The following is a 24,765-nucleotide window of genomic DNA, read 5'->3' as shown; positions in this document are numbered from 1 at the left end:
TGCAACTACCAGAAACTACCTCAAAAGGACCTGCTTCCTTTTGAGACGCAGAAGCATAAAGCATTTCTGTTTCTCGGCTATTGATCTCCTGCAGATTTTTCTCTTGACTAAATCTAACCAAGGGCCAGATGGCAAAGTAGTATAAAATGGTCTAACGACTTGAGCAGACTTTTCATAAAAGAGGACCAATAACTTCTGTAGCTACGAGGGAAATGCAAATTAAAATCACGATGTGATTCCACTACGTACCTACCAGAATGACCAAAATGAAAGGACAAAAGGCCAATAGTTGCTAAGGATGGAAGGATCAGAACTCTCATACACTGTGGGTGGAAGTGTAAATTTTTACAACTACATTGGAAAACTCTTTAGCATCATCTACCAAATACTAACTGTATGCATACTCTATGACCAGCAATTCTATGCATAGACTGAACCCAAGAAAAATGTGTAAATATGTTAATCAAAGTAAACGTACAATGATATTCATGGCAAAATTATTTGAATTAATGTCTTACATTGGAAACCATGCAAACTATCCTCAACAATAGGATGGATAATATACTGTGGACAATTCATACAAAGGAAGGCTATACAGCAATAAAAATAAACTGCAACTATAGCAGCAATGTACATTAACTTCAGAAAATCAATTATTAGTGAAAGAAGACAGCCACGCATAGTATGATTCATAGTTAATCTTTTTTCATGGAGTTAAACAAGTTGATTTTAAGATTCATATAGAAAATAATCAGGCAAGATGAGGAGAATTGACTATTTATGATCTTGACTCTTACAAACCAATAACAAACAACATCATTTTATCGGTTCAGGTTTACTTCTTTGTCTTTCCATAATGTTTTACAGCTTTTCTCATAATGGTTTTGTACATTTCTTTCTTTTTTTGTTTTTGTTTTTGTTTTTGGCCTCACGCGCAGCTTGCAGGATCTTAGTTCTCCAACCAGGGATTGAACCCGGGGCAGTGAAAGTGCCAAGTCCTAACCAATGGACTGCCAGGGAACTGCCAAGTATATTCCTTAATGTTACTCCTAAATATTTTATATTATTGCTGATATTGTAAATTAAGTTTCCCTTTCATTATATCTTTTAACTGGGTATTGTTAATATATGTAGAAACTATTGCTCTCTATATATTAATTTTATATTTTGCTAATTTTCTGAATTTTTTATTGTTTCCTTAATTTTCATCATGGGTTATCTCAGATTATTCATGAATACTATCATATAATTCTTAATATCTGGTCTATGAAGGTTTGGTGGATATCTGTAATGACGTTTTTCTTCTATAGAAATTTAACCTTTCTATCTCTACTGGGTTAAATATAGGTAAATTGTATTTTCCTAGAATGTTATCTATTTCATTCAGGTTTACAAGTTTACCTGCATAGAGTTGGGCAAATAGTCACTTAGTTTTTAATTTTTTTTATTTCAATGATTTTTACCAGTTATAATTTATTGTTGTGTTTATGCTTTCTTTCTTTTATGTTTTGATTAGGTGGGCTTGTAATTATCTTCATTTTTGTCAAAAAACAACTTTTTCCTTTATTAATTGGTTGTACTGTTTTCTATTTTAAAATTCATTAATTTTTGCCATGCATTAATTATTTGCTTCCTGCTGTTTTTTTAGGGTTTCCATTTTTTAACTTCTGCTTTGAGAATTTAATTAAATTATTTTCACTCTTTGATTTTTATTAATATAAATACATAAAGCTATACATTTTCTTTTGATTATCACTTTAATTAGAGCCAAGAGTGTCTGATATGCAGTGTTGAATTATCATTATTTTTCAGAAATTCTTCAATTTAATTTCCTATTTCCTCTTTCTCCAATGAATTAATAGAGTTTTTTTTTTTAATTCTAGGATAAAGAGATATTGTTATTGTTGTTCTTGCTTAGTTTTAAATTGTGTTATTTTCTAAAACTATCATATCCATGTAAGATAATGTTGTTTGTAATATTTATACTTTACAGAAATTTGGGGCATTTGAGGGACCAAATATATGGTCAGTTTTCATGACTGTTTTTTGTGCACTTAAGTTGAAGTCACTTTCTCTGTTATTCTATAAATTTTCATATGGTCTATCCTCTACATGATGTTGCTTAATTCTTCTTTAGCCTTAATTTTTTTTTCATCCAGTTGATTTCTGTTGCATTGAGAATGGTAATCGCTTACTTTTAGTGGTTTTCTATCTATTTCCTCTGCCTTACCTGTAGTTTCTACTTTATAAAGTGAGTTCTTCTGATGTTTGGTCCATAGATAACCATACCATCTCCATCATGTATTGTGGTCTTTAGTATTATAAACTGTCTCCTTTAATGCTTTTTTACCTATTCTACCTTGTTTACCAGGATTACAACCCATGCTTTCTTATTATTTATATTTCCTGATACATTTTTGTGCATCCTTTCACTTTTAGCTTTCTGAATAACATCATTTTAGGTTTATTTCCTTAATTCAGCATATAGTTGACTTTTACTTTGTAAGTCAGTTTGAAAATGTTTATCTTTTAAGAGGTGGATTAAGTTCATTATATTTAATATGATTAATTTATTTTGACAAAACTCATTTTGTGTGTCATGCGCTATATATATATAATGTTACATATTTGTAGTTTTTTTCTTTATATTGTCTAGCTTTGTTTTCCCTTTCCTTTTTTTTTCTTTTTGATATTTTTATTTTAAATGAGAGAAATTTTCATCAGCTGAAATGTTTTTGATTCTCATCTTCTGCTTTTTTTTCACTAAGTTATATATGGATGTTTTTTGCTAATGTCTGTTCCTTCTGAAAGAACAGATTTTCCTAGACCAACAAAAAACAGGTAATTCTCTATGAGGAGTTTGGGTGTGGATTCTTAAATTTCTTAGTTTCTAAATTCTTTTGGTACAATTAAAGGCAGTTTTATTCATAGATGGCTCCTTTTAATTCAGGGGAAGAGAAGGGTTGGTAAGTCTTCTGACTTTGAATTCTCTTTCCATAGAATGCTTAGTTTCCACCACTTGTTTGTTCTCTCCCACCAGCACCAATGCCCCAAGGAATGCCTCCCTTTCTCCCAGAAGCTATGCCTTGCCTTTCTAAAATTGCTAGTTTTGATCCTGCATTTTTAAGTCCTTTCTTTATAACTCCCCAGGAGTCCATGCTGTGACCTCTTCTCAGTATCTAAGTGTAGAACTCTCTCTCTCAGGGGTCCTTTTATGTCCACGCTGTGACCTCTTCTCAGTATCTAAGTGTAGAACTCTCTCTCTCAGGGGTCGTTTTATGTCCGCGCTGTGACCTCTTGTCAGTATCTAAGTGTAGAACTCTCTCTCTCAGGGGTCCTGTTATGTCCACGCTGTGACCTCTTGTCAGTATCTAAGTGTAGAACTCTCTCTTTCAGGGGTCCTTTTATGTCCACGCTGTGACCTCGTCTCAGTATCTAAGTGTAGAACTCTCTCTCTCAGGGGTCCTGTTATGTCCACACTGTGACCTCTTCTGAGTACCTAAGTATAGAACCCTCTCTCTCAGGCGTCCTTTTATGTTTTGTGCCATTGCTTGGCCCCCACCACCTCCTTGTTTCTGTTCAGTCTCTTCCTCACTCTTGGGCTCCAGACCTGGCCCCACTCATTTTTGGATGTTTGTTTCCTTACTTCTATGTAAATTAAGGATCGTGGTATTTTCTGTCTCCTAGTTAACATCTAGGAATGCGTTAAGGGTGGTTTCATGTGCGTTCCTTCTTGTTCTATATGGGTTTTCTAGAGACTGTGAGGAAAGATTCCAGTGTAGGTGGTTGTCATTATTCTACAGAAACCCAGAAGGTTTTCCTTCTTTTCATAAAAACAATTACATTATGGTTTTATACCGATTGAAATTATATAGTATAGATAGAAAGAATTAGGAGAGACCTTTGGAATGATATCCTGGCATAGAGGCAAGAGAGAATGAGGTCTATTACCCATGGTAAAAAGTTACTGTTAATAAGAGCAAGGAGAGTTTGTGGTGAAATGAGACAGGGCAGAGTTCTGTATACTGAGAAGCAGGTTAATGGGCAGAAGATTTGTTGTGAGCTTGTGGAAGTTCTCTTCTTATTTTCATTGAAGTTTAGTTGATCTAAAATATTGTGTTAGTTTCTGATGTACAGCAGAGCGTTTCAGTTATATACATATATAAAGAATATATATTCTTTTTCAGATTCTTTTCCATTATAGGTTATTATAAGGTATTGAATATGGTTACCTATGCTATACAGTAGGACCTTGTTGTCTCTCTATTTTATATATGGTAGTGTATATCTGTTTTTTAAATTAATTTATTGGCTGCATTGGTCTTCATTGCTGCACACGGGCTTTCTCTAGTTGCAACAAGCGGGGGCTACTCTTCGTTTCGGTGCACGGGCTTCTCATTGTAGTGGCTTCTCTTGTTGCAGAGCACAGGTTTAGTTTCTCCACAGTGTGTGGACTCTTCCCAGACCAGGGCTCGAACGCATGTCCCCTGAAATTGCAGGTGGATTCCTAACCACTGCGCCATCAGGGAAGCCCTGGCAGTGTATATCTGTTAATCCCAAATTCCTAATTTATCCCTCCTTCCTTTCCCCTTTGGTAACCATAAATTTGTTTTCCATGTCTGTAAGTCTGTTTCTGTTTTGTAAATAAGTTTATTTGTATAATATTTTTTTAGATTCCACATATAAGCTATATCATGTGATATTTTTCTTTCACTTACTTCACTTAGTGTGATAATCTCTAGGTCTATCTATGTTGCTGGAAAGAAGTTTTCTTATTGCCTCTCTTCTTAGTAATGTAGGACTAAGACCAGTAGCTGAAGTGAAGATTGGAGTGGGTATAAGGAGGAGAGAGTGGAAGTATGCAATAGTTACCAAGAAGAGTGGGAGTGTGCTAGTAAGAAAAACAGCATGGTGTATGTTTTAGCCTAATTTATTTTGGAAACATGAATACGTTCATATAACATTTGTTTTCATAGGCTGATTAAATGAACCAAAACTGTAGTTTTGCCTAACACTTTGAAGACAGAAAGGGATATTTCAAAAAATACTAAAAGAGGGCTTCCCTGGTGGAGCAGTGCTTAAGACTCCGTGCTCCCAATGAAGGGGACCTGGGTTTGATCCCTGGTCAGGGAACTAGATCCCACACACATGCCGCAACTAAGTAGCCCACAAGCCACAACTAAGACCCGGCACAACCAAATAAATAAATAAAACAAATATTTTTTTAAACAAAGACTAAAAAAGTTCTATTGGAGTTCAGAGAAAAGATACAGCCTAAGATTATGCAGAAGAGATTATAAATTAAGCGTATGGATAGACTGTAGTTAAGATAGCTTTTGAGAAAGGTCCTTCCAGGTGGAGCAGAACATAAGCACCTGGAAAGTGCGGGGCTGTAAGTGGGAGAGGCTGCAAAGTGAGGCTGTTTCGTGAGAAAACCATGTGAACAAAGTCCTGATGTGGGAATGTGGGCAGTGTGTTAAGGAGAATATGAAAATGTCCAACTTTCCTGAAGTAAGTATCTATAAAACTGGAAAGTAAGAAACGAGAATGAAAACGTAGATATGCAAGATATCAAAGCAGGTTTTGGATGCCTGACTAAGAAAGTTAGGACTTCACAAATTGAACAGGAAAGATACTGGAAAAAAACAAAACAAATCAAACAAACAAATAAAAATCTTTGAACATAGTAATGATATCAGTGCTCCTTACATTGAGAAACCTAGTCTGCCAATAGCATGTGTTAGAAGTGGGAAAAATTAGAAGCCAAAAGTTCTTCTGAAAGATAATTACAATATTCCAGGGTAATAAGGATCTGAAATCAAGGAATGACCCATAGAATCAAGGGAAGAAGGTTCAGGTGTGAGAAATAGGTGAAAATTAGATGCCTTATGTCATCTAGATTAAACAGAAAAGGTAGTTTTAAAAATATAACTAGTTCATAATACAGAACACTTCTTAAAACCTTTGAGCTCTTGAAAAATAAATTTATATTTTGGCATTGGCGGGGGAAGAAGCTTGGTAGAATAGAATAGACTATTACTTAATTGACCTTTCCTGTGTTAGTCATCTGAGGGCAGTGACTTTTCCAACTTGCTAAAGGCATTTGAAATTATTACTCCAAAGCACTTGAATGAATAGCCCTTTCAAATGACAGCTATAGATCTAATATGGTAAAAAACAGACTGTCAGCCACTTCAAAATAGCCTTCTAGAGTCACTTATTGATTTGGTTAGATTTAGAAGTTAATTTTTCCTAGAAGTAGCCCCCAGACCTAAGCCAGTGCAATGCAACCTAAACCTACCGTGTAGTATATAACATTTCTATGGAGAAGGCATATTTAGCTCTCTCACGATGGTATAAGGAGAAGGCTCCTAGCAGTGATGGGTTCCGGTCCTTTCTCCCTTCCATATGGTTGGTTGTTAATATGATCTGGGAGATGAGGCTTTGTGCACAGGGGTGAGGCTAAGAGGAGGCTGGGTCCTGAATAGAGGCTTTTGGAAGTAAGGAGATGATTGGAACCAGGTTCAGCCCCCCAGTCTCACCCAGTATTTTCTTCCTTTAACCATTTTTTTTCACATTCTTTATATGTTTAGAAAGTGGTTAAAGTGACGTGACATAATTACTGGTCATAAGCAGAAAGATAATGGCATGTTCTTATCATTCTCCTTCACCCAAATTCCATAAAAGAGGAGAGGTTTTACAACTTCCTTGGCATTTATTTATGCAAGATGTTCCAGCAAGGTAGACTAGCAGCTCTCACATTGAAAAGGAGGCTGCAACGAATGTTTTAATGCAGTACTTTTCAGATAACATATACTTAATAACATCCAATGATTGCTTGCAGAGAAAATAGTTTGCTGAAACCAGCTGTAGAAGAAATCCAAATGGTATTCTTTCAGAATGCAAATGTTTCTTGTGTTACCTGATGTGAAGACTCTACTAAACATTCTGTTCCAAGAAAGGTCTTGAACAAAGTGTATATTCAGTGAAAGTAGAGATCCAGGTGGAAATTCAGAAATGTTATTTTTATTTTGCCTACCAATTACATTGATTTTTTGCCCAAATGTAGATCCAAGGATTAAGGATTTTTTTTCAGGTGACTTTGTGAAGCAGCAGGCATGTGCATTTATAAATAAAAACACAAGTTAGGGCAATCATGTTAATTTTGTGAAAACATTCAGTAAGTATTTTCTTTAAGCATTAAAAAATTATTTAAGTTGTAGATTGCCTCAATGAAATTCATCTTTACCAGTCTTCGAGTTCTGGAACTAACATGGAGATAGGTCTTTATCTCGGTGATTCACTACAGGAAGGAAAATAATAAGTTGGTCATAGCATCACCATCTGAGTTCGATGAAAATATCTTTGCATCTTTCACTGACCTCAGAATAGAATGAGTATTTTGTCTTTCAAAATTGCAGTTTCATTTATTTAAGTAATATGCTAAATGAATACTAATTTACTCAGATTCAATTTTCAAACTTGCACACACTAATTTATAACAGAAAGTTTGGTAACTATTAATTACAAAACATCATAAACATTTAATTCACATAATTACATTTACCAAGTAACTACAGCAATTGTAAAACATCACTTAATTTAAAAAATTTAACGTATAGATGTGTCAAAACAAGTTGAGACCCTCCTTGCTTTAATCATTGTATTATGATCTTCATAGCAATCAAACAAGTATCATATTTGAGCATCCATATGATATTGCAAACTTATGATAGAATACTGGCACAAAGAAGTTATAGACCATGCTAAAAAAGTAGTACATTATAATGCCAAACTTTAAAAAAAAATTAAACATTTTTTGGGGCTAAATAATAAATTTTTCAATGTTTCAGTTTTTCTTGTTTTCTAGCTCATTCTATGATGGTGAGATTTGGATTTGCCTTAGGTTAGGCCTAATTTTGTTTTTGCTACTTGCTTATTTGGCATTTTCCAAAATATAAATTCAGCATATCCTTTGTACAGGATCAAAAACATTGGAAATCTGAGCCTGGAGAAACAACAGTGGTGACTTTGAGAAGGTGATAACCTCCCCTTATTCTCACCTATTCCATCACGTCTCACCCTACACTGCCACTGGGAAATGTGAGAAGAGAAGGGTGGCAAAGAAAGTAAGTAAGCCAAGGCACTTATAAACTATATCCTTCTCTCTCTCTCTCTCTCTCTCTCTCTCACACACACACACACACACACACACACACACACACACACGCACACACAGCTTTAACCAGCAAAGAAAATCCACACATCATTACAAACACCTAGATACGTTACTTGGAAGAGGGAAATTTTGTTTTGGACTTAGGGAGATCAGTTCATCTGAGGAAAGACAAGTATAAGTTATGTGAACATGCTAATCGAATATAGTCAAGGGCAATTGGCTCTTTTACACCCCTACCGGTCTATTTCTCTTCATCAGATTTCCGTATACTCTGTTAGTCTTATTTAACCCCAGATCAACACTATATGTGGTCCACTTTTCAATTTAATAAGTAGTAACAACAAAATATATCAATCAATGAGTGTATAGGGTAGTCTGAGCATTACCTTTCTTTAACAGAACGAACTCAAAATATATCTGCTGATATGATTGATGGCAAAACTGAGCCTGTGAGAATACCACTTATTTTTTGTGCTGTGTAAAAGTGTACTGTATGAAAGTAGATCTTAAGTGTAATACACACACACGTTAAGTACACACATACGTACAACTGGTGTGATGGTACTAAAGCTTTCGGCACATTACAGTCATCATAGTTTACATACACGTTCTGTCTCCTGGGTAGGTGCTAGTTAGGCATTTGTCAATCGGGAGGAGGAGAAGGCCTCTGAAAGAAGGAGGGAGATGAAGCGGGAGAGGTAGACACATCAGAATGCGTTGCCGCTGAGTATATGCGCTGTTTCTCACCAAACAATTATCGAAAAGATTTTATGAGCAAAAAGAGTTCTCATTCTTTATTGATCGTCTCTCCATCTTATTTTCCTTATCCCACCTCTCCTTTGACATTTTCTAATGACTTATTCCTTTTTTCCCCAAAATAAAAATTTAATATCAAACTACCAACCAGTACACACTCTAAAACTCACTGTTCAATTCAATATGCTAAGATTTTTTTCAATAGTAAATGCTCAACTACTTTTTGAGCTCTAAGGCTCTAAACATTTTACATGCAGTGTCTACGTACTTAATCCTCATCAAGGTCAACTAAAATATGTTTTCTTTCAAACAACAAAAAACTACTCTTTGCTGAGTTTCTCAATCTTTGTCTTAGTTATGAAACTTGGCAAGCTATTTACAATGTATTGAAATTCTCCATTCAAAAATTTGCAAGAATATCAGAACTAGAATGATAACTCTTGAGGTTGCTATAGAAAATTGTGGAACTTTAGGTTTGGCATTTATTGATCCAAACCTGCTTATTTATAGACAGTAAACTGAGGGTCAGAATGGTTTGCCCAAGGCTGCACCATTAGCTAATTGGATGATCTTGAACTAGAATCCATTTTGTGCTAATTCTATCACTACCACAACCTCTTTAGCAAATGCTGATTAATATCTTCATAAACTTTTCTAAAACATACATTTCTACACATAGGAAAATAATCTATTGATTATTTTTGCCTTTATTTCACCTATCAAAATTGGTTAATAATTGGTTAATAATTGGTTAATAATTGGTTAATAATTGGTTAATAATTGGTTAATAATTATGTGGTCGGGCTTCCCTGGTGGTGCAGTGGTTAAGAATCTGCCTGCCAATGCAGGGGACATGGGTTCGAGCCCTGGTCCGGGAAGATCCCACATGCCGTGGAGTAACTAAGCCCGTGTGCCACAACTACTGAGCCTGTGCTCTAGAGCCCGCGAGCCACAACTACTGAGCCCGTGTGCCACAACTACTGAAGTCCACGCGCCTAGAGCCCATGCTCTGCAACAAGAGAAGCCACCGCCATGAGAAGCCCACGCACCGCAACAAAGAGTAGCCCCCACTCGCTGCAACTAGAGAAAGCCCGCGCGCAGCAATGAAGACCCAACACAGCCATAAATAAATAAAATAATTAAAATAATAATAATTATTGTTATGTGGTCATAACATATATGATTTCTAAAACGAAAATTTATTTTTAAACTACCTTAACTATACAAGATAGTCTTACTCCTCTTTTATTCAGTTTATGCTTTTAGTAAATTCCTCAAATCACTGTCATTTGACACTCCAAAGTTAAGTAGAAATCATCCATATGTGCATAAATATTTTAGGATCATTAGGAGTTCACACAGGAAAGGTACAGTGATGAAAGTTCCAGGTAACTAGATGCAAAGCATAAGTCTGAAATGAATAAAACTATATCATTGACTATACCTTCTTTTACATTAGTAACCAGTTTGAGGAGCTAATTAGAACATCTACAATAGATACAAAAATAAACATTCAATAGGATTAAAGATTATTTTGAAGGAAACCATATTTAGAGATGGAAAATTTTTCTAAAGTAACAGAAGGCAAAATTTTTTTTTAAAAAGCTGCTAATTTAACTTATGCCTAGCGTTACTCCATCTAATTTGTTTGATCTTCCAATACTGTAAGTTATGCATCAACATATGATCCGCAGAGCTATTAGGCTTACTGCTCACCGTGGTCTTCAGTAGGATTAGGCCAAAGGATTTTACAAGAGTCACCTCCGCTTTTATTTACTTATTCATTCATCAAATGTTATGTTGAATGCCCACTATGACTCAGACACTACTGCATATGCTAGAGATAAATGGTGAGTTAAAACAATTTCTCAACAGTTGGTTTAGTTGAGAGACAGATACTATCAAATTAACTCTCAAAGAAATGTAAAATTAGAACTGTGATAAGTGTTGGGAAGCAAGGTTTATGATGCTAAGAAAAATTAAGTACAGGATTCCATGATTCTCTACTGTCCCCTCTCAGAATCTCACGCACAGCAATCATCAGTGCTGTTCAACCAAGGAGGATGAATAGGCTTAAAGCAAGTTTAAGGAATTTCTGAAAAATTGAGCCACTAACATGAGTTTCTAAAAATGGATAAAAATATAAAGAGAAATGGGACACAATTCTAAACATTTGTTAGACTGTTTCTAGTATCTAATTCTCCGCCGCTGCTAATCTCTTCTGAAGGCCTTTTCGGATTGAATTCACAATTTTCCCTCTGTGTTTTTCTTTGTTGATATCTTTATAGAGAGGATTCACATAGCCCACACCTTTAGGTGAAGATAGAAAGCCTGAGCATTTACTTTCATGTAACAGATGGATTCTTAACATCAAAACACTTCAAAAGAGCAAAAATGGTGTTTGCTGGAAAACCCCGAGCCTCAGACCAGCAGTGTGTACCTATTAAACTAGTACTTTTCCTGAAGCAGATTTCAGAGCTAATTGTTTCTTCTTCTGAGAAATATGGTACCTGTGTGGTCTCTTCACTTTTCAGCTTTGTTATGGGCTAAGCTTTAAAAAACAAAGAAAAGTCTGTGAATTGTATGTATGTGCATGTGTTATTGTGTTTGTGTAATTAGACATTTGAAAAATATCCCTCCTTTTAATATCAAAAATTTGTACAGTTGGAGTAAATTAACCTTTGTTCAATGATTTATCAAAGACAACATTTTTGATTTTAAAACTTCAGCTTTGTTAACAAGATTTTCTTCCAAAATCTAATTTATACATTTGTATTATTACTTTCAAAACATTCACTATTTATTATTTGTTCTTAGGTATTTTTCATTTCCATTCAATTTATATCAAATTTATACCATGTGATTGCATTTCAGGCAAAATATCTGTTAAATGAAACTTCATGAAGTAATGGTATGTACAGTGTATTAGGCAGAATCATGACTTGCCTAAATTTTGCCCATAAGAAAGCTTATTTTGTGAACTATTGAAAGAACTGTTTTCTATTCTTGAAAATTTATCCTAGAAGTTATAAATTATCAGTTTATAGCAAAACATATTAGAATACATTTAGAATACATTTACATAGTGTGCTTAATTTATAAACACACACGTAAATAATTTAAAAAGTGTTTTTGTTAGCAATAGTAGCATGGGAAAAGACTTTACAGACTTTTGAATAATTTCTACAAATACTGAAAGTAACCAAAGAGATACTAAGCTTTAACAGTTGAAATTCCTTTGAAAGTATAGTCTGCTAAATTCCAATATGACATTTTTCACCTCACTTATATGCTATCAGCTGACCTAAATATTAATTGCAAGAAAAAAATTACTTTCCAATAAGTTTCAGGTAAGGTTTTTTATTTTACTTCCAGAGCATGTGTTTGTTTTTTAAACAGTAACCCTTTAAATTCTGTATCTCTAGGGAACTATTTTCTAATTATTCAATGTATTCAGGCTCCCCTGCATCCGCCACAGTCTGTATTTCTTCACAGATGAATAAAGAATGTTCTTGCCTTTAGTGCTGTGTAATCTTTTAAGAAGGCCAGAGAGGACAGTATTCTGGGGCATTAAACAGAAGATGTTCTCCCTTCAATCATTTAGTATAAGCACATGATGTCTATCACCTTTTGACCCATAGTACTTGATTAGTACTAAAACTGCATCCGATACATATGTTTTATTTTTAATTTTCATTTTGTTTTGCACAACATTATGCTCAACTTAATTTAGTTTACATCAGCAGCATTTCTAGATGTGGCTCTCTTTGGCTGCCTTTCAGTCTCATGGGCTATATAAAAAAATACATAAATTATTAAGTTTAGCATCATTGAAAACATGTGCATCCATGTAAAAATGTCATACATTCAGTGGCTACCATCTGTGGCTGTGGTAATATAAACCCATAAACGTGCATAATCCTGTATATTGATTCAAATAAACAAAACTTTGTTGGATACGTAACCCTGATATTGTGGTTTGGGTAGGTACCATTTTATTTTGTCAAACATCAAATGGGAAGAGTAATAGAATACACACATTGTTTCGGTTAGTTGGCACTTTCTTCCTCTAACAAACATGATCAGCTCTTTACAGTAAAATCACTGATTTAGCATTGTGGATTGATAGCAACGGGACATTTTTCACATTCCAACATTGGTCATCATTGGAAAATATGCTTTAGTTGTATACATTTTATCATAAAATGTTTGTACTGTTTTGTTAATTGTACCTAGGGTGACTTCTCTAGTATCATTTGTTAGGGATGGGAAGAAACAAATGACAAATAAAGAGAAAGATGTTATTTAATTTTAGTCTGGTGAGAATAAGATGATTGTTCCTTTGTTAAATTCTTTCAATTTAACATGTATTTTTTAATAATCATGATTTAAATAGTTATTTCTGCATATAACCCCAAATACAGCATTCTAAGAACTGGTCAGACAATGCACATATACACATTTTCCTATCATTCTTTTTTTTATATATATTTATTTATTTTGGCTGCACCGGGTCTTAGCTGTGGCACGCGGGCTTCTTAGTTTTGGCATGTGGAGTCTTAGTTGCAGCAGGCTTGCAGGATCTAGTTCCCTGACCAGGGATTGAACCCGGGCCCCCTGCATTATAAGCGTGGAGTCTTACCCACTGGACCACCAGGGAAGTCCCTTCTTATGATTCTTTTTTGGCCTGTTCATATGACAATAATTTTGTAATTTTTTCCATGGAAAGAATTAAAAAAATCAGTCTTTTCTCTATCGAGGTTATTAAAATTTGTATGTTATTGATAATTTAGGAAAGATCCTTTTAGCTTTCTAACTTGTTATAGCCAAGGTCATATAAACATTTCGGATTATTGCAGGAAATTCTACGACATGTTTTTTCATATAAAAGCTGTAAGGTTTTAGGACATTTCAGGTTTTCTTTAACAGTGAATAGTAACTATTCTCAATTGTCCTACACTCATTAACTAGAGCTTGAAATGTACCTGTGCAAATCATAGGCCTTGAAGCATAAGCTTCATTAATTTCATATTACATCTACCTCTGTGAAGATCCCATGAAAGAGATGTTATTGTTATTCACATATTAGAAATAAAGGCACTGAAGTTTAGAAGCATCAAGAAATTCCCTGCTACTGTCACAGATCAAGTAATATGGAGCATCTTGGATTCAGGGCCAATTTGTTTAATCTGATATGTATCTTTTTATTCTCCCCCAGTTATCTATACTCTTTAGCCATAGTGCTGTGTCTTCTAGTTACTTAGAGGCCTTTAAAACTTAGGCCAAACTAGTATTTATTTTTACTCTGTCTAGATACCACTAGGTGATAGTTGCATATGACTGTTATCAAGCCAGACTAATATATTCAGTCATTCGTTCATCAAATATATTTGATACTTACTATATGTTTACATACTCCTAGGCTGTGGAAAGATAAAAATGAGTGAGAGAGATATGGTCCTTGTTCTCACAGATCTTATAACCTAGTGAAAATAATGTTTGGAGATTACAGACAAATAATTAAATGAGAAATTAAGATATGTGTTCTGGGACACTGAGTTCAACAGAGAATTCAGTACACAAGGAAGTCTGATAAGTGGAGAAAAGTTAATATCATAAAGAAGAGTAAGACCGAGCCAGTAAAATAGAGGATGGCTGAATGAGAGTGTTCTGACTCCCAGGAACTAATATGTGAGGACTCTTCTGTTGTGGTGGTACTTTGCCCAGAAATGTCCTTTGCCAAGAGGTGCCTAAGCAAATACCCATTTATTTGCCAAGGACCAGTAAAAATATTATCTCTTACGAAGTCTTTTATAACTCTGCCAAGCAATTAGTTACCTTGATATAGGTGTTTCCTCATTTATACACGGAGGAAATGACTGCCTTTGATGAACTTTTAGCACAATGCTTGCCATAAAGCTGTCATTAATTTTTTTTTTTTTTTTTTTGCGGTACGGGGGCCTCTCACTGCTGTGGCCTCTCCCGTTGCGGAGCACAGGCTCCGGACGCGTAGGCTCAGCGGCCATGGCTCACGGGCCCAGCCGCTCCGCGGCATGCGGGATCCTCCCGGACCAGGGCACGAGCCCGCGTCCCCCACATCGGCAGGCGGACCCTCAACCACTGCGCCACCAGGGAAGCCCTGTCATTAATTATTGTTGTTATCATTTACTACTACTAATCTGTGGTCTCACCATTTTCAGCAGTCAGCGGTATCATTCATAGCATTGTATGCTTTAATAATAATCGTCAGTTAGCTAATTATTTTGCCATTTACAGATTTGTCCACGAAAAAAGAAGCCATTCCTGGGCATGGCTGAGTGCCCAAATAGTGCCACCTGGGTAGGAGTCCCAAAGAAAGACAAATTTTTCACTTACTGTAAAAGGGCATTCAGAGATTCTCCTTTGATTGACTTTCCTGCATGAAAAGTGGAGACTTTGTGAAAAAAAAAAAATCCTTTAATTGGATAAAAGAAGAGGTCTATAGATTTGGTCTCTAGACTTTTCTGACTGCACACTTTTTTTTTTAATTGAAACGTAAGGTATTTAATTTTTATTGGAGTGTAGTTTATTTACAGTGTAGTGTTAGTTTCTGCTGTACAGCAAAGTGAATCAGTTATACATATACATATATCCACTTTTTAAAATTCTTTTCCCATATAGATCATTACAGAGTATTGAGTAGAATTCCCTGTGCTATACAATATGTCCTTATTAGTTATCTATTTTATATATAGTAGTGTGTATATGTCAATCCCAGTCTCCCAATTTATCCCTTCTCCCTTTGTCCCCCCTGATAAACACAAGTTTGCTTTCTACATCTGTGACTCTACTTCTGTTTTCTAAATAAGTACATTGTACCATTTTTTTAGATTCTATAAGTGATATCATATGATATTTGCCTTTCCCTACCTTACTTCACTTCACTTAGTATGATAATCCCTAGGTCCATCCATGTTGCTGCAAATGTCATTATTTCATTTCTTTTTATGGCTGAGTAATATTCCATTGTATTTATGTATGTACCACATCTTCTTTATCCATTCCTCTGTCAATGGACATTTAGGTGGCTTCCATGTCTTGGCTATTGTAAACAGTGCTGCAATGAACATTGGGGTACCTGTATCCTTTTGGATTATGGTTTTTCAGATTATATACCCAGGAGTGAGATTGCTGGATTGTAGTTCTATTTTTAGTTTTTTAAGGACCCTCCATATTGTTCTCCATAGTGGTTGTATCAATTTACATTCCCACCAACAGTATAGAAGTGTTAACTTTTCTCCACACCCTCTCCAGCATTTATTGTTTGCAGACTTTTTGATGATGAGACTGCATACTTCTGAGTAAAAACAATCTGAAAATATCCCAACACATATATATTAATAAATGATATACATTTACTACTGTATTAATACACTAAGAAGTATGAATAAAACATTCATAAAATAGGAATTAGGAATAAAATAATTATTAAACATTTTAATGTACTTTTTACTTTTTCATTGGAAGCATACCAGTAACTCTCTATGATTTGACTCCATATTTCACATAGTCTTGAAAATTTTGGATACTTTTATGATTCCTTGACATATCTGATGAGATCATCATTGGTTTTACTTCATGATTTGCAGTTCAAAGGGTTTACACTTGGTGAAGTTATGTCAGCTCTGCTACCTTTTTTGTATTTCATTTGTGTTTGTAGTAGTGCTATAATCTTCAAAATCAGCTTTAAGGAAATAATTTAATGGTCAATTTACTTTAGATATACATAAAAGTTGGAATACTCTATTTCTGTCATGAACAAGTAGGGTTTAAGGACCCTACTATAAAGACCAATGTCCTATAATTTTATTTACCATCTGCAGTTAGAGACTATATTATGAGATTTTAAAGATTTTATCCCTCAGGAGACTTGTTTAAAATATGGGAATTCCCAGGTCCTCAGTACATAGATTTGATTCAGTAGGTCCTGGGTGGACCCCATGATGTGCATTTTTAAAATACTCATGAAGTGATTCTGAAATACACTTGAAATAGAGAAGTAGAATATATGGATTCTAGAACTGTCTATGCACTTACTTTGGAAATTCTCCTCTATACTTCTTAATCATGATTAATTGTATAACTGTAAGTAGAATAGGGTCCACCTTCACATCTCAAGGGGTATACAGCTTAGAAGGCCACATCCTCTGTAGATCCAGGCTTTCATGGTGAACAGCCCTAGGGGAAAGAGGATGTAGTAATAGCTGCCAGAGGAAAAGAAGGTAGCTTGCTTTATAGAGCCCAGAGAGAAAAAGAAAAGGAGCCCTTTGGGGCATGAAGAGGTTTCTACTACTGAATAGCAGAATGCGTTATGAGGGCTTCTTGGCCAATGACCTCAATGAATTAGAGCTCAGAATGGACACTGGTCATATTTTATTCATGCTTGTATTTCAAGTAGTTTATCCATACCTAGTACACGTTAGTTCATGAATACAGGATGACGGATATTCTTATTTGCTCAGCAATATATTACCAATTCTATAGTTATTCTCTATCATATAATAATTATATGGAAGTTCAGTTAATTTCATAGATCCAGTATATCTAGTAAAAGTAATTAGATAGTTAGATGAAAATATCTATTTTTAAATAAGATTCCTAATAGAAGTATACAGAGTCATAATACATGCATCCACACATAGGTATGCACTTGCAGGAAAGCTATTCCAGATGGTAGAAGTCTTTCAATGATGTGAGTAGGAAAAAAATATATCCTTATCATTGGAGAGATAGTAATACTGGTGGGATATTTGCATAATTCTGTAATTAGGCATGCAAAGTATTTCCTATTATACCTAGCGTGGGGTTTAACCATCTCAAAGGAAATTTGTAAAAGAAAAGTAATTATTGTAAAATACTTTGAATTATAAATTATTAATACAGAAATAAAAAACACACTTAAAGTCTCCCACAACTGGCTCATAGGATTTTTTCATCACTATTATCTCAATTTTGTCAATAGGAAATTTTCAAGTCATCAAAACTTAAATATGTTATCTGCTATGTCATTAGCAAGTTATCAGTAATCTCCCTCTCAAATATATTTGTATCTAAATTTAAAGATAAAAACAGTACTTATAAAAAAAATTACTTAATGTCATCTTATTCTTTCAGGTGCTATATTCTTTACATTAACAACTAGTAATATACCCTAGATGTTCTGAGTCAGATCTGGACACCATGTGTTGTGGCCATGTACCTAAACAATTCACTCTTTTAGTAACACTTTGGTTTCTTGGCTATATCAACAAGTCAGCTTAGAAACATTTCAATAAAAATTACATGTGGGTGGCAGAGTTTCAGGGTCAATTTTTTTTTCTCTCCGGTCAAAGTTCTATTCATAAATTTACATTCAATTTATCATTATGTTATTTCTGGCCACACGTCTCCCAAAGAGAAACAAAAAAAATGTTTATTGGCACCTAGTCTTTCCTCATTTTGATTCACGCTTGTTGAATGGCTCAAGTCAGTCATGTATTATGGGAAGGAAAAAAATGGCTTCTGATTCAAAAAGCCTGAGATTTTATCTCAGCTCTGCACACTGGTTACTGTGTAACTTGGAGCAACTCATTTAACCTCTCTGGGTTTTAGCTTTCTTGTGTGTGAAATTAAGATAACAATAATACCTGCCTTATCTGCATTGTCTTATACTTAGAAGGAATTAAAAAGATAGTAGAGATATATATGGGCTTTGTAACATTTAAAGGAGACTACAAATTTAAAATTAATGTTTTACTCTTGCCTGATAAAGAGACAGTGCTGTTTGAAAGACAACTATTGAGATGGTGTTGACACAGAATGAAAGGAGCTCTTTCCTTCTTTGATCCAAGTAGAGCGATCACTTAAACTCAGGGTACAATCAGTTGGTTCAGGTCAGAGGGGCCAAGACCCGATTATGGAGAATCATGTTGCACAAACTGTAGGACAAAGATTTCAACAGAAAACTGGGTCAGAGTGGTGAATAAGTCAGAGCAGCAAACTACACTTCTTTTTTTAAATAAAGGTCAGGGTCAGGCAGAAAAGTGATGGGAGAGTCCAGAGGGCCTTTGGCCTCAGATCTTTTCAGGAAGACCTACACTTCAATATCATGACCCCAGCAGGGAAACAGTCAAAACTAGCACGGGTCCCATTTAACCATCATTTAGAAGAAATGATGAGTCCTTGTCTAAACTGTCCATTAATTAACCAGGCAGTTTCATCTTGGACAAAAGATGCCCATGTTAGGAAGAGAAGAAAATATTAGTAAAAAGCAACTCAATAAAGAATATGAATAAAATGCAAATTAAATGAAAAAGGAGGTAAAATAGAAATGCAGATAACACTCTGTTGCTTGAAGTAGAAACTGCATCATTTTAATAGTTAAGACTCCAACGTACCCTCACATTACAGCTGAGAAAAACAAGCCTTGAGAGGAATAGATCATATGCTAAAGTCCACATACTGACCAGGATTTGAAAACTTTTATCTGTTGTCAGACCTTGTGTTCTTGAATTCTACATCATACTATCCAAGCTGGTTGTCAAGATGCTCTCATTTGGTGATCACCAATGATAGTTTATGATGTTTGGTGTTCTCAAAATATAAGTAAATATAAAACAGATAGTGCTCACTTCGGCAGCACATATACTAAAATTGGAACGATAACAGAGAAGATTAGCATGGCCCCTGCGCAAGGATGACACGCAAATTCATGAAACGTTCCATGATTTTTTCTCTAATAATTAGTGACAAAAAAAAAACCAGATAGCTAAGTGTGTAACAGCTCAATTCCTCATATTATATCACATGAAACGTATACACAACACATACAAATGTCTCATGTAATATGTCAAATAATGCTATAGGTATCTTCGGAAAAAGCAGGAGGGAAAATCTATATTAAAATAAACTTAGAAATCAGTGTTATGAATAACACACAAAAAAAGTAAAGAAATAATAGCGCTGACTTAAATGTCAAATTCCCTTTTTACAAAAACCATATTCTATAATTATAGAGTTTCAACCTGGATTTTTTTTTATGCCTCTCAAATTCATCGCATGTAGGTTAATAGCCATCAAGCAAGTCTTTCCTGAAGGCATGAAACAGAGGCAAACAAATATAATCATTGCAGATAATAAAACTGCTAAGGTTGCAGTGAGGTTTAGAAATCCCCAATCAAATTTAGCTGTATATTCTCAAGATGTGTACATTTCTAGTCCAATTATCCTAATGTGTGTTCTCATTTATAGACTACACACCCTTAAAACTAAAAAAAACTGAACGTCTTTATCTCTCAAATTTATTTTGCTACCACTTTCACCCACTGAGAAGCTAAACATTTTCTTGTGTTTATCCTTTCTACAGTGAGTTGACCTTTCATTGAAACTAAGCTCTTTTCTAAGTAGCTAGAGATAAAATTGGAATTTTGTATTTAAATTTCAAATTACTTTAATGGAAAAAATTACCTAAGGTGGGTGTTTGGAGATAGGTAGAAATTAACCATTCCAATGCAATGCCTGTATTAATAAATAGTCTCTCCTCGCCCCCCTTTCTCCTTTGCTACACACACACACACACACGCCGACTAATAACTAAAGTTAAATTGACCTGTCATTTCCCTTTTTTTCTTTTCCACTGACTTTTTTTGAAAGATAAATTCAGTTGATTCACTTTTCTGTGTATGGAGCAACTGAGCTGTTGTAAAGACATGGGTAGAATTAATTGATGCTTTCAAGGCTGAATTTGAGAAAATGTTTATTTTCCCACCCTTGACCAGTCATGACATAAGTAGCCCTCCTCTCTGCTTCACAGAAGGGAAGGACTTGCCTTGCATTGCATTTTGGTCTCCAGAGGAGCTCCTGCACTGGGAGAACACCATCGGTGAGGAATGTGACCCTTGCCTAGGGGCCTGGAGCTAACTATAAATTTGTACTTCTGCTGCCTCTGCCATGCTGTTCAGGGAAAATTTCCTAATACTACAGTGATAAGTGAGGAAAGGGCTGGTGCAAATGTCATAGTCTCTTAAAAATTATTTATGGGTCAACAGATTTTGGCCTAACTTCTTGATAGCACTCGATAGGGGAAGCTATGCCTTTTACTTCAGAAGCACACTAATGGCCTGGCTTTTCATTTCCATAAAAACCACACAAATTGGACTGTTTAGAAATTACTGAATATTAGAGCGTAAAGGGATAACTTTACCTTTATTTTTACTTTATAGGTGAAGGAACTGAAGTCCAGAAAATTTAAGTAACTTGTCTAAATACCTGCAGTCATCCAGAGGTAGGGGAAACCCTGGAATCCTGGTAGGTGATTGGTGCCGTGTTCTTTACTCTATAGCACAATTCTTCTTCTCAGAGAAATGCTAGGTCACTTTGTAACAGAGTACACGGCTTCATGTTTTAGTGGAAACATGGAGTGGGAATGTTATAGCTGAAAGAATCTATAAGTATACAGTTCATCTAGTGGAATTTCTTCTTTTGCAGTTAAGAAAACTGAGGCACAGAAAACTTGCATAAAGCAGCAGCAAAGTTGCCTAAAGTGATGGATGTAGAAGGAGAATATGCACATTTTAACTAATCCCCTATTAGCTATATCATTGTTTAGTAGGTTATTTTATTCACACATTAGCAAAAACTCAGCCATACCTATGCTCATCCCTTCTCCTCTTTGTTCCAGTACTCTATCTTCTTCCCTGCCTCAAATCATTATTTGAGTATTATGGAGAACAGTATTTGTTAGTGTAATGATGATTTCTTAAATAACCCCCAAATTCCCATGTCTTAGCACAATTAATTATGCCTCACATATCAGTCAGCTGGATACAGCTGTTCCCAGTCAGTGGGCAATTTCATTCTGTGTGGATATTTGGGGAATCAGCCTTCTTCTCTCTTGTGGCTCCTTCATCCCCTAAAGTGTGGAATCCTGTGCATCCAGCTGGTAGAAAAGAAAGGGAAAGTGGAGAAGACACACCTCTTTTAAATGCTTTGGTCCATAATAAGCACACATCAATTCTTTTGTGTTTCATTAGGACAAACTAACATACATCCCCTTCCATGTGCAAGGAGGACGGGACTGAAATTTTCAGTGATAACTCTGCATGTTTAATGGAAGGACACAGATTTCTATAGACAGCTATCCATTTCTAGCAAAATAGTACATAAGTAAAGTGCTTCAATATTCTTGAGTTTTAGCTTTGCCTACTAATGAGTCATTCCAAATATCACTTCCTAAAGGACACATAGTAGACTTTGGGCTCATATTCAGGCTTTGGACCTTATAATGTAAATTTTCTAAAACAGTTCTGCTTGCTATGGTTTTTGTTTCAGTATAACAGGAACATGTATGAAATGAAATTCATTATTTTATGTTAAAACAATTCACATGATGGGCCTCTCATTATACCACAGACAACTGTTATATTTGACTAGTTTCCATACAGACTCAGTCATGTCTTACTAAATACACAAATTCACATTTTCACTAGAGCATAATAAAAAGGATCCCTCCAACTAATAAATGTAGAACATGAGTTTTTATATTTCCTCAACCTGAAGAGCAAATGACCTTTATGCAAGGCATCTGTCTCCTTTTTAAACATCATAGAAATGATGAAATCGGGCTGATTTTGTTTATTGCCACTTTCATATGTAATGCTGCACCAGGGGTAGGTTGGTCATCATCAGTAGCAGAAGCAGAAATACCTGCATTTGTGTCTGAATCTGCATAAGTCAAACTACTGTCGGTAATAGAGAAGGGAAGTTGAAAAAGCCTCTTGTAACTTCTGCAGATGGGGGTGGGGTAGGTCGTAAAAGCTTGCAGTAGTTGAACTGTAGTATCACAGATAGTGGAGCAATCTCATCCCAACATTACTGTAGGGGTAAGGGTAACACTTCACAAGTAGACCTCATGGCTCTGTGCTAGAGAGCTGCACAGCATCCTACCAGAAAATTTTGTGAGTGTAGTCCATGATATGAAGAAGTGTTTGCAAAACTGACCTTATCATAATCCAAAAGTAGTAATTCAGGAGAATGTTTATTTCCGTAAAAATCCAAAGAGATACAGTATACTTTAGAGAAAATAACTCTTTAAATCGCGGCTGATGTTTATTGACTGTTTTCCAAATGTAGAGCAAAAGAAGAATGTAAACAGTACTAATATTGCCTTCCTCTGTTTAGGCAGCTTAGTACTCTGGATCAACATAAAGAGGATATAGCTTCTTCTCATGAAATCACACTCCTTGGTTTGTAAGCTACCGCAGCATCCTTAACTCTTCTTAATAATATGTTACTGTTTATAACACAAACACCTACACCAGTTTATAGAAATGAAATGGTACAGTAGCTACTAGTCTTGAAATTCTCTGTGCTTACAAGGAACATTAAAGTAAAAGACTATTTTCCTATAATTTGTAATCACCTTCCTACTTAGTAATCATTACATTAATTTTTCAAATTAATCTACTTGATCACACAAAGTAAATTTAGAAATAAATGTAGTTAGTCTAATTCACTGTGTTTCATATTGAACTAGCTAGGTAGAATAACATTTTTCTAGCAATCAGAATTTTTTTATGCTAGAAATCAGGACATAATTTTATTTCCTTGGTTTTAATACAATGGCTAAAGAGAGATACTGATTTTCTAAATCATCCACTGTGTATCTACAGGTCAAGCTAATACACTCCACAGTTTCTGGGGCAGAGAATTTTCATATGTGCTCAGAGATAAAGTTTCTCCCTTTATTAACTGAATTTTCTTATTTTTAAAGGTCAAATTCAAAGAGTTGCTTTGTGCAAAGTTTAATGTTTTCCAAGGCTTAAATCACTCAGGTTATAACTTAAGGTATTCCACGATGTTTTTTCAGGTGCCTTTTGGATAATTATTAATAAGAAGAGATGGGACATATGTACTCAGCTAGCAAGGATATTAAGGTATTGATATACTATCTTTATTTCAAGGGAAGAAATGAAATTAGCTCTTTGAGCCTCGAACAAGATAGAGTTAATAAATATTTGTTGAAGGAATGGAGAAAAAAATGGACAGAAGAATAATTTTGGGGAAAACAATAAAAATAAAACCAGTTTGAAACTCCAGTACATAATGGTATTTTAATCTATAACCAATCAGGCCTTTCTCTATGTGCAAATGCACATAAATATATTAATTTTTTATATAAAAATGAATACTGCTATATACTAGGTTTTCACTCAAAAACATATAAAACAATTATTTCCTAATATCTACTTCAAATTGTTTTAAAAATTATATGATATTCCACTTTATGACTGTAAAATAATTATTCTTCCAATTCTGTATTGTAGGACAACAGGTGGTTTCCATTTTTAAATTCATATATAGCATAGTTACCTTTATTACTATAGTTAAAAATTGTATGTGTTCTGATTTTTTTAGGAAATTTTCCTTAAGGTAAATTCTTGAAATTGATGATTCAGAACACATCTTGTAGCTCTCAAAGGCTTTTTCAATTATTTCTCTTTTTTTTTCCAATTATTTCTTAATTGAAGAAGAACATTATGATGTGGCCCTCTGTTATAGTTTTTCATATGTGGAAATAGCCATGTTCAAGTGGCCCAAAAGGAGGAACGACGTCACTAACTAATATATGGAATTAATCCCCCATCAGGTTACTCCATCAATAATACCCACTTTACTAATGGGGACACTATAGTTTCCCACTCTGTTAATTTCTGATTTGTTTGAATATTTAATATTCATTAAAAAAATAAGGGCTTCCCTGGTGGCACAGTGGTTAAGAATCCTCCTGCCTATGCAGGGGACACAGGTTTGAG

General features: G+C 34.9%; 1 long non-coding RNA gene and 2 other non-coding genes across 3 annotated transcripts; 2 read left to right on the top strand and 1 right to left on the bottom strand.

Annotated features, from left to right (window-relative positions):
* The first annotated feature begins 7,986 nt into the window (after positions 1-7,986).
* Positions 7,987-24,156, top strand: LOC125965397 (uncharacterized). Its single transcript, XR_007479217.1, has 3 exons — positions 7,987-8,129; positions 21,175-21,259; positions 23,820-24,156. It is a non-coding gene; the product is annotated as an uncharacterized LOC125965397 (long non-coding RNA).
* TRNAY-AUA (transfer RNA tyrosine (anticodon AUA)) lies at positions 13,523-13,595 on the bottom strand. The gene has a single exon. It is a non-coding gene; the product is annotated as a tRNA-Tyr (tRNA).
* LOC117195490 (U6 spliceosomal RNA) lies at positions 19,577-19,684 on the top strand. Its single transcript, XR_004475209.1, has one exon. It is a non-coding gene; the product is annotated as a U6 spliceosomal RNA (small nuclear RNA).
* Positions 24,157-24,765: the final 609 nt, after the last annotated feature.

This window comes from Orcinus orca, chromosome 9, assembly GCF_937001465.1.
Source record: "Orcinus orca chromosome 9, mOrcOrc1.1, whole genome shotgun sequence".
Taxonomy (NCBI): Eukaryota; Metazoa; Chordata; class Mammalia; order Artiodactyla; family Delphinidae; genus Orcinus; species Orcinus orca.
Note: the sequence above shows the minus strand (reverse complement) of the source record. Positions and strands in the feature narration are given on the sequence as shown.